This window comes from Nycticebus coucang, chromosome 6, assembly GCF_027406575.1.
Source record: "Nycticebus coucang isolate mNycCou1 chromosome 6, mNycCou1.pri, whole genome shotgun sequence".
Taxonomy (NCBI): domain Eukaryota; kingdom Metazoa; phylum Chordata; class Mammalia; order Primates; family Lorisidae; genus Nycticebus; species Nycticebus coucang.
In genome coordinates this window covers 133,913,194-133,928,329 of record NC_069785.1, presented here as the reverse complement: position 1 = coordinate 133,928,329, position 15,136 = coordinate 133,913,194, and the positions used below count along the sequence as shown (strand labels likewise).

Below are 15,136 nucleotides of genomic sequence, written 5' to 3'. Positions count from 1 at the left end.
ACAGCTTTTTTTTTTTTTTTTTTTGCAGTTTCTGGCCAGGGCTGGGTTTGAACCTGCCACCTCTGGCATATGGGCAGGCGCCCTACTCCTTTGAGCCACAGGCGCTGCCCAGTGCCCACAGCTGTTAAGTGGTGGCCTCAGAAGTCAAATTCGGAGATTCCCACTCTGAGACCAGGCTGGGTCATTTCCACTATGATACCATTAAACTTTTAGTAGTGACTTCCAGTTGGATTTTCAGCACCTAATCTTCTTTATCTCAATGAAATCAAGAACCAAAAATTTAAAGATTTCTGTCTCCCTTTGGCAACCTTTCTAGATAGCTTTTTGCAATCTTTTGAGGATTATCCTAAGCAGATGTAAGGGCACCATAAATCTATGAGCTGTTAGCGTTTTAGACGGAGCTGCAAACTTTTATCCTATTAGTGTTAGGCCATGCAGATTACCCGATTCAAGTCAATTGTGGATGCGGTGGTGGCTCCAGGAGAATGCCTGTGAGTTAATTGTCAAAGAATCTAAAATATGAACTAGGTTTAAAGGTAATTAAGCCTGGAAAGTAAGTCAGTGATGCAGTACACTGCTGAGCCACGAATATCACAAAAAAAATCAACCGAGATAATTGCCTAGGACTCACTGCAAGCCTCCCCAAGAAGTGTTTATACAAGGGCACCTGGAAAGGGGATGGAGCTCTGCAAAGTGTCAGGGAGGAGCTGCCACAGTGGAGGCAAAGAACTGGCCTCAGCACATTCCAAGGAAAAAGTGGAAAAAAGAGAAGTGTGACGCTATGTCAAAAGAAGGCACAGGCCCAGAAAGCTCTCCCCTGCTGCTTAATACAGGAAATATCTCCCAAACATCCCTGCTAATCCTCCACCGATACAATGAGAAATGAGGGCCTCTGGCAGCCAAGCAGTTATTAAACCAGGACAAAAAATATTCCACCCATAGCAACAGAGCCAAAGATAACAGTGGGGAATAGCAAAGCTACAGAGAAATGGCAGATACAAAACATTCAATCCTGGGAGCTCCCTCACCCCCCCAAAGCAATTGATGTGTGAGAAAAATAAAAGGCCTCATTCTGCCCAGGAGGTTGGGCAGTGAACTGTAAACTTCAGGACACAGTGTATAGCCTCAGTCAAGCTGGACTCAGCTGGATGAAGGAGAGTCTGAGATTGTAGAAATGACAGGCAGTCTTTACACTGGGCAGAGTGCTGAGGCTTCCTGAGCTGGTCCCCGGTCCGTGGATGAAATATCTGTAGAAAGCAGAAGAGTGTGCGCACGTGCTGAGCTCCACACTGGCAACATGGAGATTCATAAACACCGTGCTTGGGTGAAGACTCATGCACAGGGGGAGATTTGCTTTCCAATAAATATTTCTCCAGAATGCTCCATTTCTTATCAAAATGCTCATTTTCCCAGTGTTTTTCCAAGCTCTCTGTCCATGCTGGGATGGAACTCATCCTAAGTAAACAATATCTCACCAATACCTTGTAGCTACTGACTTGTCTCCACCCAAGGGGGTGGCTCCAGATGCCACTTAATAAAGAGGGCGGGTTCCTGCTCTGGGCTTCTGAGGCGGCAGCTGGTGTGAGGTGGAGTCAGGGCCCAGACGCAGGGGACAGATGAACTCAGAAAAATTAATGTTCTATGGCCTTTTACTACTTAAATATCCTTACTTTATGTGTGCTTTGCAACCAACTTGTTAGAGGACAATAGAATTTTACTGTTGATAGGACTTTTTTTTTTTTTTTATCTTCTCACATCTTTATTATTTATTTTATAATCCTGACTCTTGTACTTTTTTTTTTTTTATCACAAATTTGCCTTCAAGTAACACATAATACACTTAAGGTAGATTCACCTTCCAGAGGGTCCCAGTTTTTCAACACCACTACACTGCTTCGTACAAACAGCCAAAAAAATGACACAGAGCAACACCTGGGGATGTCCTTCCTGGTACTTTAGATTTTAAAACTGCATAATATGTTGAGTTTCCATAAAATTTCACTTTTGTAACAGGAAATAAACCCTACTACTATTTTGTAATTGCCTTTATCTGATTTGATTGGATGAAGTTATTAATAACATAACTTTTAAATTTATGGGGGAAACCAGTACTTTATATTCACTCCTTATAGAAGGCTCAACAACAAGCATAATGAAGTCATTATAAAATCATACTGCCAAGTATTACCTTGATGTATAATTCTGCTTATACAGCTGTGTGCATATCACAGCTAATGCACACTGCTTAATTATCAAGATATATCCAGAAGCATCCTTTGGTTATGTGAACAGCAGGAGAGACAGCACTAAAGATTCATTCTCTGGTCTTCTGGCCATCAATACAAGCTGAGATTTTTGAAACTATTTGATGATTCTGGTATTTGGGGACAGGAGACCTATATCATAAAACTTCTAGGAGACAAATGGGCTCAGGTGAAAGACTTCGAAGATAAAAGGCTGATAGTTAAGGCAGAGTTATCATTAGCAAATTGCAGAGAGACAGGGAAGCGATGAGAATCGCTTGATATTTATTAGAGAGCAAGACTCATTAAATCATTTCTCTTGTAGAAAAATATTTCAAACTTGTATATTTTCAAATGCTCTTTTCATAAAGAACACAGAAAATTAAAGAAAATGTAAGATATTTGTGAAAATAAGCAGTTTCCAGTATACTTGTTTCTCATTTCTCTTCATTTTTCCTCTTTCAAAGGAGTTCTTCTCATCGAGCACAATTGTGCTAATCTTTAAAGCAATACAAACTCTTCTGTGCTAAATCTTTTTAATCTTTTCTTTTCCTCCTCTGAGAAAAGGTCTTCATTGGTTGTAGTAGATGTAAAATCATAGTCTCTGGAATGACCCTTTACAAAAGAAAATAAGGGATATTTCTCCTTAGAGGAAATTCTCAGCATCTTGGTGATTTCTTCAGATGCTCGTTCAAAGTCCTGAACATTTCGACAGTAAAATCCTATTGTACAGCTCGGATCCATTTTTCGAAATGACATCTTTTTGGGAGAAGGGCAGTGGAATGTCTCGAGAGGGAAATCCTTTACGCTGACATGTACAAAAGGTTGGCAGTAATGAGGATCCATGTAAATCAGACTGTCATCTTGAAATCCAGCAAAGTAATATGACTGTTTAGGTTTGCCACCAATACTACCCACACAATATTCAAGGCTTAACTACCCTTTACAAACTCTAAGTAGTCAGTGTTGCTTCTTTCCCCACCAAGTCTAACTGGAACCAGAATAATAACAGCTTTGTCTTCTGCATTACCAGAGGTCCTGGAAGCACTCTGCTTATCAATTACATCAGAATTGTAAACTGTACAATCTTGGGCAACATAAATCGTTAGTCCTTGTAAATCAGGATGTTTTGCTTCTTCAACTGCTTTTCTTAAAATGTGTGCAACCACAGCTGGTCCATACCAATCTCCTGCTTGTTTCCCAGATTTCTTTCCATATTCTATTAGTTGGTGCAAGCCAAAGAAAGCCAAGGAGGAATCACCAAACCAAGAGATGATTTTCCTGTGATAAATCTCATTTCGCGTTTCATGATCATCAGAATATTTCCTCATTGTTTCCTTCAGAGAAATTGTTGGGGTTTTGAGTTCTCTTTCCCCTGAAAGCGATGCTTCAAATGATGCAGTAATTTTTTTTACAGTGTGGGAAGTCCATGATTCAGTGTCTGAATTTTCAATATTCAAAGCACCAGGCCAGGTCCAAGCTCTACCAAGAAAGTGTAGTACGAGTCCTTGAGCCAACAGCATCTGGCCAGTTCTCAACGTACAACCCCAACCACAGTCTGTTGTCAAAGCTGAGCCTTCTATTTGAGGAAATTCTTCTCTGTAAGTCAGCCATATTCTAGAAATAAAATCTTTACGAAATTCGTCTACATTTCCCGCAATTACGTGATCTTCTATTGTACATTCTGATCTTGCAGATAACATTTCATTTTCATCTTCATATTTAAAATGGTAACATTTTCCAAGTAGTAATACAGGGGAATTTCTACTAAAATACGTCTTTGTTTTCAATACCCAACTATATTTCATGTTGTTCCAAGCAGATATAAATTTAGTTTTTAGCTTATCAACTTCATCTGTTCCCGTGGCCTCCATATTCAAATTCTAAAAAAAAGCCATCACTTGATTGTGCTCTTCTGTAGAGTTTAATCTTTTGTACTGACAGAGGAACCAAGAAGACCTTCTGTTTTAGACAGTTCCCAACCAGCCACCAAAAACACTCTGGATAGTCCTTAGCAAAAGTATGAAAGTCAAGATGCCTGTGGTCTCAGCTACTCAGGAGGCTAAAGCAGGAGTCTGAGTCGCTGTGAACTACGATGAGGCCATGGCACTCTAGCTGATCCTGCAGGCCTCTCAGCGTGGGGCCACCATCTCGTCTCCCTCTCAGTTCCTCACACATGACTTCTATCAAGTTTCTCACACAACTTGTGGCAAAAACCTCCACTTGTGCAACACTGCATGTTATATGTTCACAGACTGTAGCCAGTCATGACCAACCCCCGCAGCCGCGGCCCGCTCGGCGCCCAGGCTCTGTTGATAGGACTTTAAAGATAATCCAACAGGTTTGTCTTACAGAAGGGAAACTGAGGCTGGAAGTACAAAATGATTTGTTCAGGATAGGCCTGGGCCTGTTCTCCTGCCTTCTGGGTCACTCCCTCCATTCATTAGCTCATCCTACCTAGACCCCAGGTAGATCTGGGAAATACATGAACCAGACTGTTTTTATTTTAGGTGTCTGTCTTGGTTGTCAAACTGACTCAAATTTGATAGTTTCGTGGCAGAATTATTCAAGTTCCTTTATCTTTACAAAGTTTTTTATTTTTATTAATTTTAATTTTTGAAAACGAAGCCACAGTCATTCTAGATGGATACGATGTGTCTGCTGGCCACACTAATTCCAAACCCACCTGCTCCTGTCCCTGTATGGGCATGTTCTCTCACCAGCCAGCTTTTCATTCTCCTCCTCATCCTCCTCAGAGAGGAAATGTCCCTCTGATGGCAGAATGACAGATGGAAGGTATAGACCTCTGCCAGTTATCAGTCAGCTGATACATCACAAATGATGCCCTTTCAAACACGTGACTCCAAACAGAGTCTCTGTCCAAACAGAGACTGACCTGACCTCCTTTGGTGCCACCACAAAGGCGTTCCCTGCACATGGTGAAGAACGTGATCTGTAGACCCTGAGCCAATTACATTTGCTCCTTGGGCCTTGTTTTCCTCATCTGTATAATGGGTGAAATGGTACCTACTGCCAGGGTCATGAGGGCAAAGGAAGCTTTAATGAAACAATCCATCTAAAGGGTCTTAGAAGACGGGCACACAGGCAATGCTGGCTAGTTGTGACTGTTGAATTTAAAAAATATGAGGAAAAAATTAGGACATAAAATTTCTGCAAGCAGCCTGGTCTATTCTTATCTTGGCTTATCTCCATATTTCAAACTGTTAGGGACAATTCTACAAAGTATTAACCTGTTACTTTCCCTCAAGTTCCATTTTCAATCTTGTGTGCATGGAAAGGGGTCAGCAGGTATATTGTGAGTATTTTTCTCTCTTACCTAAGTCCTAGGAATTCCCAGATTTCTCCACTCATCTGTATTAATGTATAGAAAAATCTCTTGATAGAGTTTAGCCAAGACCTCCACTAACATTGCCAAAAGGAAAAAATACACATATATACATAGAAATAACAGAGAAAAAGTAGTTCAAGTTCTTAGGTCATACTTACCAATTATTGGTTACCGTAGCTCAGAGAGTACTTTGTTCTTCCCTGTAATTCTTGACATGACCTGGCAGGTTTGGTTGGGGGTAGCTGCTGAGTCCCATAAGCATTCGGTCCCTCTCAGTGGAAACTTTTCTGCAGCCCTTTCTCCAGCCGGGGGCTAATGTCCACGTCCTGTGGACCCAGCCTCCCTGGGCTCACCTGTCCTGGTCCCTTCAGTGTGTGGGACACTTTCTGCATCTGAGTTTTGAGCAGGCCTCTTCCTTTACTTCCCTTCTGGAGTTTTCCATGGCTCCAGATTCTGCCTTGGCTGTTGACCCTTTCCTCTCTGCCCATATTTCTGTGCAGTTTTTGTTTGGTGGAGGCCCATACACCAGCCAGAAATTAATGGTGTTTCTATCTCACTCTTCCGTGCCTGGTCCTCATCCATCATCTTACATGGCACTCAAGTCTGGCCTCTATGATAGCCACATCTTTCTTCAGGGTCAGCCACCTTCTATTACCTCCTTTCAAACCTGATCTTCCTTTAGGGCCACCCATTGGATTCTTGTTTCCTGTGACCTAATTTGTTGGGAGCTAATTTGCTGAGAGCTGATTTGCTGCATAGAAATGATTGACAGCTCCTTTGCACAGTAACTGATCAAGTCTCTCCTGTTTCCGTTTTTTTAGCACCACCCACTTCCTCAAATTTCTTTTGTTGACTCATTCCTCCAGAGGCTTTTTGGATCTTCCAGAGTTCTGACATCAGTTTTACAGAGTCAGACATGGTATGCACATATTGTGTTTTCCATGTATAGTAGATGGAAAGACACGATTTCCAAGTAAAGAATCACATTCCTGTGGCTTGGTGAAGCACTTTGTTAGACAAGAAAGGTGATGTATTTACTCCTTCCATGGTTGCTGAGGTGATGGAGAGGAAATGTCGCTGCCTTGCGTGTGCCAATCCATTCTTTGCTTCTAGCAGTAGCCAGTTTCTGAAAACAGCAATGGGCAAGGCTCCCAGTGTGGTTCAGGTCAGGGCATATGGAGAAGGTCACAATTGTATTATGGCCAAAGAGATGCAGATGTGTTGACCTCGAGGGCTTTGAGTCTATAGACCCCACAGAGTTATCCTGATAGCTGAGGGAGTTACTATCTCAGCACATCCTCAGTTTGTGCTGCTCAGACCCAGGGCTGGGGAAGCCCTGCCTGAGGCTTCCAGAGGAGTTACCATACCACTGTCCTTCCAACCTTCTCTTTCCAATCTCCCATCTCTGAGTCTGGAAGAAGTCTCTGAGCTCCCTTTGCTTTCTAGGGGACTTTTGCATGAACTTATTTTCTACCTAGTTTAAATCAAATTCAATCTCTTACCCATTTCAAAGCTTCCCGCTTCCCCGGGTTTCAATCCCATCCTGGCCCAGGGAAGGAGGCAGGGCGTTCGTCTCCCTGCTCCTGCCTTCCTCCTGGCTTCTGAGTTGGTGTTCAGGGAGGAGGTGAGGAGTTGCGGGGGGCTTGCTGGTGATCCCTTGGGTTGGTGCCTTCTGTGTCGTAGATGTCCCAGTCCCAATGCCAGCTCTTTCTCTCATAGGGCAGCAGTGCTTTCATTCAACCTTTCTGCTGGGGTTGCCTCCTTTACCCAAACCCTATTACATGTCAACCCAAGGGAGAACTTAATCAAACTGCCTCATGAATGGTGGAAAAGCAAGGGGCTCCCTCAAGCTCCCTACTCTTTGCCTTTACATCACAAAGGACTTCCCGTATGAAGTGGAGGCACTGTCTTTGAATTCTGGGACACAGAACACACTCTTCTCAGGCCCCTCCAGGCCCCTGGTAGATCTTGGATTGTGCCTTCCTCCTACTTAAAGCCCCTTGAGTGACTCACAATCAATCTCATGTGTCAGGAACTAGGGAAGATATTGAGATTGTAGGAAGGCAGGTCACTCCCAGGACTCAAGACTCAGTGCTTTTGTTGTTTTAATTTTTAAGGATTAAAACCAATTTGTTCAGGGTGGCTCCTGTGGCTCAAGGAGTAGGGCCCCATATACTGAGGGTGGCGGGTTCAAACCCACCCCTGGCCAAAAACTGCAAAACAAACAAACAAACAAAAAAACCCCCAATTTGTTCAAACTATCAGCAATACTTACCGGCAGATGTAATTTCTATTCACTGAAGTCCATCATTGAAGAAACTTATCTTGCGCCTGCTGACATCACTGCCCAAGTCTGTTTGGAACTCTAATTATGATGTTCCAGTGGTGTCGAAGTCAAGCCACTCTCTCCTTTCACAAAACCTTTCCTGGAGTTCATGCTGGGCCTTTTACTCCTATTTGTGCCCTGGATGCTGCAGCCTGTCTTATAACACATCATCAGAGTCCCTCAAGATTCTCAAATGATTACATTTCAAATGAGAAAATTTTACTGCCTTCCAGGAAAATGTAGATGTTTTTCTTAGACATACTCAGCAAATCCCATGTAATCTATTGAATGATGTGCATGAAAATGTTTGGGCGGAATGTGGCAGAGGGCAGGCTGCCACATTCCTTACCTATGATCACAGCTTTCTAGGTGGCATATTTCTAGGTAATGCCCGGCCTTCGGCCTCCTGGGGCCAAGTTTTCTCCCATCGATGCTCGCAGCTGCAGGGAGCAAGTGATGTGGGTGCCTGCTGTCGTCAAGGCCAAATTTGTACCAGTGGCTGGTGCACTGGGGAGGGACACTCTCCCTTCTCCCTGGAGCACCTGCAGTGGGACCATTTTGAAAATGTACAGAACCAGCTACTCATTATTTACAGAGATGGGAAAAGTACAACGTGAAAAAAAAAAAAAAAACAAACAAACCGCAAAACCCCAAACACCAAAAACCTCCAAAATCACGAAAGAAAAATCTCCCAGACAGGGGACAAATCCCTTCACCAAATTTTGGATGGTGAATGATGTTAGAGCAGAATGTCCTACCAGAGTCCATTAAAAGCATTTAGAATGTCATAGAAATAGAATTTACAGTAATTTTGAGACCAGTTTCTTTCACTCTGCTTAATGTCTTTGAGATTCATTTGAGTTGTTGCATATATCAGTATCATTTGTTTGTTCCTTTATGTGGGTAATATTCCATGGCATTGAAGTGTCACAGTCTTCTTTTCCATTTACACATTGAAGACATTATGGTTAATTGCAGTTTGGGGCAATCCTGAAAAGAGCTGTTATAAACACTATTGTACAGATTTTTGTGTCTGTAAATTTTCATTTCCTTATCACCACTGATATTTGGAGCAGGATAATTCTTTGTTGGTGGGAGGTAGAGGGGGGAGGTTGTCCTGCACTTGGTGGGGTGTTCAGCAATATCACTAGATGCTTCCTCATCTGTGACAAAGAGAAATATTTCTAGCCATAGCCCTGGAGTGAGAAAATTACCTCCGGTTGAGATCCACTGCTCTACATTAAATACCGGGAGCGAAATTGCTGAGTCATATGATAAATATGCGTTTGATTTTATAGGAAATTGCCAAACTATTTTCCAGAGTGTCTGTACCATTTTACATCCCCATCAACAACGTTTGAAACTTCCAATTGCTTTACATTCTTGCCAGCACTTAATATTGTCGGTTATTTTTTTCTTCCCAGTTCTAATAGTAGCGTAGCAATATCTCATTATACTTTTAGTTACATGTCCATGATGGCCAATGACATTGAAAACTTTTTCAAGTGCTTATTTTCCAACTTTTAATTAATTAATTAATTAATTAATTAATTAATTTTTTGTGGTTTTTGGCCAGGGCTGGGTTTGAACCCGCCACCTCCGGCATATGGGACCAGCGCCCTACTCCTTGAGCCACAGGCGCTGCCCTTATTTTCCAACTTTATATTCTCTTGGGAAGGTATCTGTTCAAATTCTTTGCTATTTCTAATTGTTGTTGGTTTTCTTATCACTGAAGCTCTTTATAAGGATATGAGCCTCTCTTGCATAGATGATTTGCAAATATTTTGTTCTGGTATATGACTTGTCTTTTTGTTCTCTTAACAGTATCTTCCCAAATAGTCAGAACAATCCTGAGCAAAAGGAACAAAGCTGGAGGCATCATACTGCCTGACTTTAAATTATACTACATGGCTATAGATACCAAAATGGCATGGTGCTAGTATAAAAACAGACACAGAGATCAATGGAACAGAAGAAACATAAAGAAAGCCACACACTTACAGCCAACTGATATTTGATGAAGTCAACATGATCATAAACTGGGGAAATGACACTTCTTAAAATAAATGGTACTAGGAAGATAGGATTGCCATATGCAGAACAATGAAACTAGACTCCTATCTCACATCATATATAAAAACGAAGGGAACACTTTTACACTGCTGGTGGGACTGCAAACTAATACAACCTTTTTGGAAGGAAGTATGTAGAACCCTCAAAGAACTCAAGCTAGACCTCCCATTTGATCCTGCAATCCCATTACTGGGCATCTACCCAGAAGGAAAGAAATCCTTTTATCATAAGGACACTTGCACTAGACTGTTTATTGCAGCTTAATTTACAATCACCAAAATGTGGAAACAGCCTAAATGCCCTCCAACCCAGGAATGGATTAACAAGCTGTGGTATATGTATACCATGGAATACTATTCAGCCATTAAAAAAAAATGGAGATTTTACATCCTTTGTATTAACCTAGATAGAAGTGGAACATTATTTTTAGTAAAGCATCACAAGAATGGAAAAGCACGAATCCTATGTACTCAATTTTGATATGAGGACAATTAATGACAATTAATGACACAGTAGGGGTGGGGGAAGGGGAGAGCAGAGAGAGAAAGAAGGAGGGAGGGGTGGGGAAAGGAAGACCAGAGAGAGAGAAGGAGGGAGGGGGGGTGAGGTTTTGGTGTGTGCCACATTTTTTGGGGACAAGACAAGATTGTAAGAGAGACTTTACCTAACAAATGCAATCAGTTTAACCTGGTTTCTTGTACCCTCAATGAATACCCAACAATGAATCAATTAAAAAAAAAACACAAAATAATAAAAGATTTGAATGTAAGAATGATAAAAATAATAGAAGAAAACCTAGAGAAAGCTCTTCTGAACATAGGTCTAGGCAAAGAATTCATGGCTAAGACCTTAAAAGCACAGGTAGCAATAATAAAAAATAAACAAATGAGACCATTAAACTACAAAGTTTTTGCATAGCAAAGGAATCAACAGCGTGAACAGATAACCTCACAAAGGGAGAAAATATTTACAAACTATACATCTGACAGGGGACTAATATCCAGAATTTACAAGAAACTCAAACAATAAAAACCCACCATCAACCCCACTATAAAGTTGGCCAAGGACATGAGCGAACATTTTTCAAAAGAAGGCAAACAAATGACCAATAAGCATATGAAAAATATTAATCATTAATAACCAGAGAATTGGTCAGGTGAGGTGGCTCAGGCCTGTAATCATAGTAACACTCTGGGAGGCTGAGGCGGGTGGATTGCTTGAGCTCATGGTTCAAGAGTGAGACCTCACCTCGAAAAATAGCTGGGTGTTGTGTTGGGCACCTATGGTCCCAGCTACTAGGGAGGCTGAGGCAAGAGAAACACTTGAGCCCAGGAGTTTGAGATTGCTGTGAGCTATGATGCCATGGCCATCTACCCGGGGTGACAACGTGAGTTATTCTGTGTCAAACACAAAATAACAAAAAAAGCAAAAATAAATAAATAAATAATGAAACAGAGAAATGCAAATTAAAACACAATACCACAAGGAAATATCATTTTATACCAATCTGAATGGCTATTATAGAAAAGACAAAAAAAAAAATAACAGATGTTGGGAAGATGCAGAGAAAAGAGAAACTTTATACACCCTTGGTGAGAATGTAAATTAGTGCAACCTTTGTAGAAAACAGCATGAAGATTTCTCAAAGAACAAAAAATAGAACTACCATGTGATCCAGTTATCATGCTTCTGGGTATCTATCAAAAGGGATAGAAATCAATGTATTAAAAAGATACTTCCAGGCGGCGCCTGAGGCTCAAGGAGTAGGGTGCCGGTCCCATGTACCAGAGGTGGTGGGTTCAAATTGGACCCCGGCCAAAAATTGCAAAAAAAAAAAAAGGTGGCATCTGTGGCTCAAAGGAATAGGGCCCTGGCCCCAGAAGCCAGAGGTGGTAGGTTCAAACCTGGCCCTGGCCCAAAACTGCAAAAACAAACAAACAAAAAACCCCCTTCCATTTGTATGTTTATTGTACCACTATTCACGATAGCAGAGATAGGGAATCAACCTAAGTGTTTATCGGCTGAGGATTAGATAAAGAAAATGGGGTATATACACACAAAGGAATAGTATTCAGCCACATTCTTTTTTTAGAATGAATCATGTCAGAAACATGGATGGAACTGGAAGCTATTAAGTGAAACAGATCAGACCCAGAAAGACAAATAGCACGTGTTCTCATGTATAAGTAGGAGCTAAATAATGTGTACAAATGGAAGCCTAGTATAGAATAATAGATGATGGAGACTCAGAGGGGCAGACAGTGGGGGCAGGAAGGGGTGAGTGATAGAAGGTTTCTTGGTGGGTAGAACGTGTGTTGCTTGAGTGATGTGTGCGCTGAAAGCCCTGACTTCACTGCACTGCAATTTATCAATGTAGCAAACGTGAACCTGTACTCTATCAATATGTGCAAATAAAAAATAAATAGGAAAAAACTATCTGAATGTGGACATGGAAAAGTAAAAGTGAAGCAAAGATTAATTATATGACTAGGGATTAATCCATGTATTTTCAGGAGTAAAGATATCACAAAATTATATTAGGGTGTGATGCAAAACAATACTGCAACGATTCATGTGATAGTCCAGGGAAAATCTGTTATCTCAACTTTATCTTCGTGTTTCCTTTAGTTTCCTATTGCTGTTGTCATCAGTTACAACAAACTGGATGGCTTAAAACGACAAAAAAAATCATCATTTTTAGTTCTGGAGGTCAGATGTCCAAGCTGGGGAGGCACAGGGGTGTGGACTTTGGGCAGTTCCATAAGCTGGAAATTTTGAATGGGGGAAAAGAAACTGTCTCCAAGTAACTCAACTGTCTTCAAGTAACTTAACTACAAACAATGCTTCTATCTTAAAAAAAAATAGAAGATGAAGAGCAAATTAAATTTAAAGTAAGCATAAGAAAGAAAATAATACAGATCAGAGTGTGAATAAAAGAAATAGAAAAAAATTTAGAAAAACCTATAAAACAAAAAATCTGTTTCTTTGAATCAATCAGTAAAAGAGAGAAGACACAAATTAAAAAAATATGAGTAATGAGAGGGGTGACACCACCACAACTCTGAAAGCTATTCAAAGGGTAAAGGGACATTTCAGTGGTCTTTGACCACTGCTTTTGGTCAAAGACCAATGAATTTGACAACTTGGATAAACTGGACAAATGTCTTAAAGATAAAATACAAAAGCCCACTCAAGAATAAATAGATAATGTAAATATTCCTGTATAAAGAGATCAAATGTAACTTTCAGATTAAAGCATTCCCACTAAGCAAGCTCTAGTGACATATGGCTCCCTTGTTGATTTCTACTGTGTATTAAAGAAATAATAGTAACTTTGCAAAAATCCCATCTAGAAAATTGAAGAAGAGAAAACTTCTCAGCTCAGTCTATGAGCACAAAGACTTTAAAAGAAAAATACAAACCAGTATACTTCAAGAATATAAATTCAAAGTGCCCTGAATTGTTTTTATAAAGACAGAGTCTTGGTCTGTTGTCCTGGCTACAGTGCAGTGGCATCATCGTAGCTCACTGTAACTTCAAACTTCTAGGCTTAAGTGATCCTCCTACCTCCGCCTCCCAAGAATTGGGACTACAGGAGTACACCACAGTGCCATCTAATTTTTTTCTACTGTTAGTAGAGTCGGAGTCCCACCCTTGCTCAGGCTGGTTTTGAACTCCTGAGCTCAAGAAATCCCCCTGCCTTCACCTCCCAGAGTGCTGGGACCACAGACATAAGCCATTGTGCCCTCCTACCCTGAAATATTTTTAGCAAATCAAATTTAAAAATATGTGAAAATGTTATTACATTATTGCCAAATGTTGTTTATATCATGGTTGCAAGATTAGGTTAACATACAAAAATCAAACAATATAATTCACCATTTTAGTAACTAGGGAAAAAACATATGATCATCTCAATATATGTAGAAAATCATATGAAAAAAAATCTATTCCTTATGAAAATCTTTCAACACTAGGAATAGAAGGAAACTGCCTCAACCTGAAAAAGGAAATCTACAAAAAGCTATGGCCAATATAATTCTTATTTTTGAAAGACTACATGCTTTTCTCCTAAGATCAGCAATAAGAAAAGAATGTCAGATCTCACTGTTCAACATTGTTCTGAAGATTCTAGCCAAAGCAAGAAGACATGAAAAAGAATTAAAAAGGGTCATGTGTGAAAGGAGGAAACCAAACTGCCTTAATTCACAGATGACATAGATTGTAACGTAAGCATAGAAAGTCCTACATATGCTCAGAAAATAAGGAATCTACAAAATGCTCCTAGAACTAACAAGTGAGTTAAACAAGACTGTAGAATGCAAGCTCAATACACAAAACGTAACTATATGTCCATATAGCTAGCAACACACAACCAGTCCTTGACATGAAATATTGAATTGGAATGTTGAGTCTCTCCTGGTCTCCAGCCTAAAGGCCTTCAAACTTGAACTGTAGCATTGGCTCTTCTCTGTGAAAATATTTTCAGTAAATCAAATTTAAAAATATGTGAAAATATTATTACATTATTGCCAAATGTTGTTTATATCAGGGTTGCAAGATTAGGTTAACATACAAAAATCAAACAGTATAATTCACCACTTCAACAACTAGGGAAAAACCATATGATCATCTCAATATATGCAGAAAATCATATGAAAAAAACAACATCTATTCCTGGTGCAGAAAATCATATGAAAAAAATAACATCTATTGCTGATATAAGATGATAACATCTATTCATATTTTTTATTGAATCACTAGACCCAGTAGAGCAGATTGTTCTCCCAAATGTGGATGGGTTTTATCCAACCCACCAAAAGTTCAAATGGAAGAGAAGTCTGAGCAGGAGAGAATTTGCTGTCTGTGTGACAGTTTTGAGCTGGGATACCCATCTTCTCTTGCCTTCAGGCCCAGACTGGAGTTTACACCATTGGCTTTCCTGGTTCTCAGGCCTTTAGACTTCAGGCCTGGTTCTCAGGCCTTTAGACTTCAGGCCTGGTTCTCAGGCCTTTAGATTTGGGGATGGCTGAGCTTCCATAATCATGGAAGCCAATTCCTTATAACATACAGACTGCTGACCCTTGAAAAATTTGGGTTTGAATGGTGTCAATTCTTTATCTCTCCCTCTCTCCGTGTGTGTGT

The 15,136-nt window shown here is 40.5% G+C and overlaps 1 pseudogene across 1 annotated transcript; it reads right to left on the bottom strand.

Annotated features, from left to right (window-relative positions):
* Positions 1–2,511: 2,511 nt before the first annotated feature.
* LOC128587423 (cysteine protease ATG4C-like) lies at positions 2,512–4,538 on the bottom strand (annotated as a pseudogene). The gene has a single exon (XR_008380588.1). The product of XR_008380588.1 is annotated as a cysteine protease ATG4C-like (transcript).
* Positions 4,539–15,136: the final 10,598 nt, after the last annotated feature.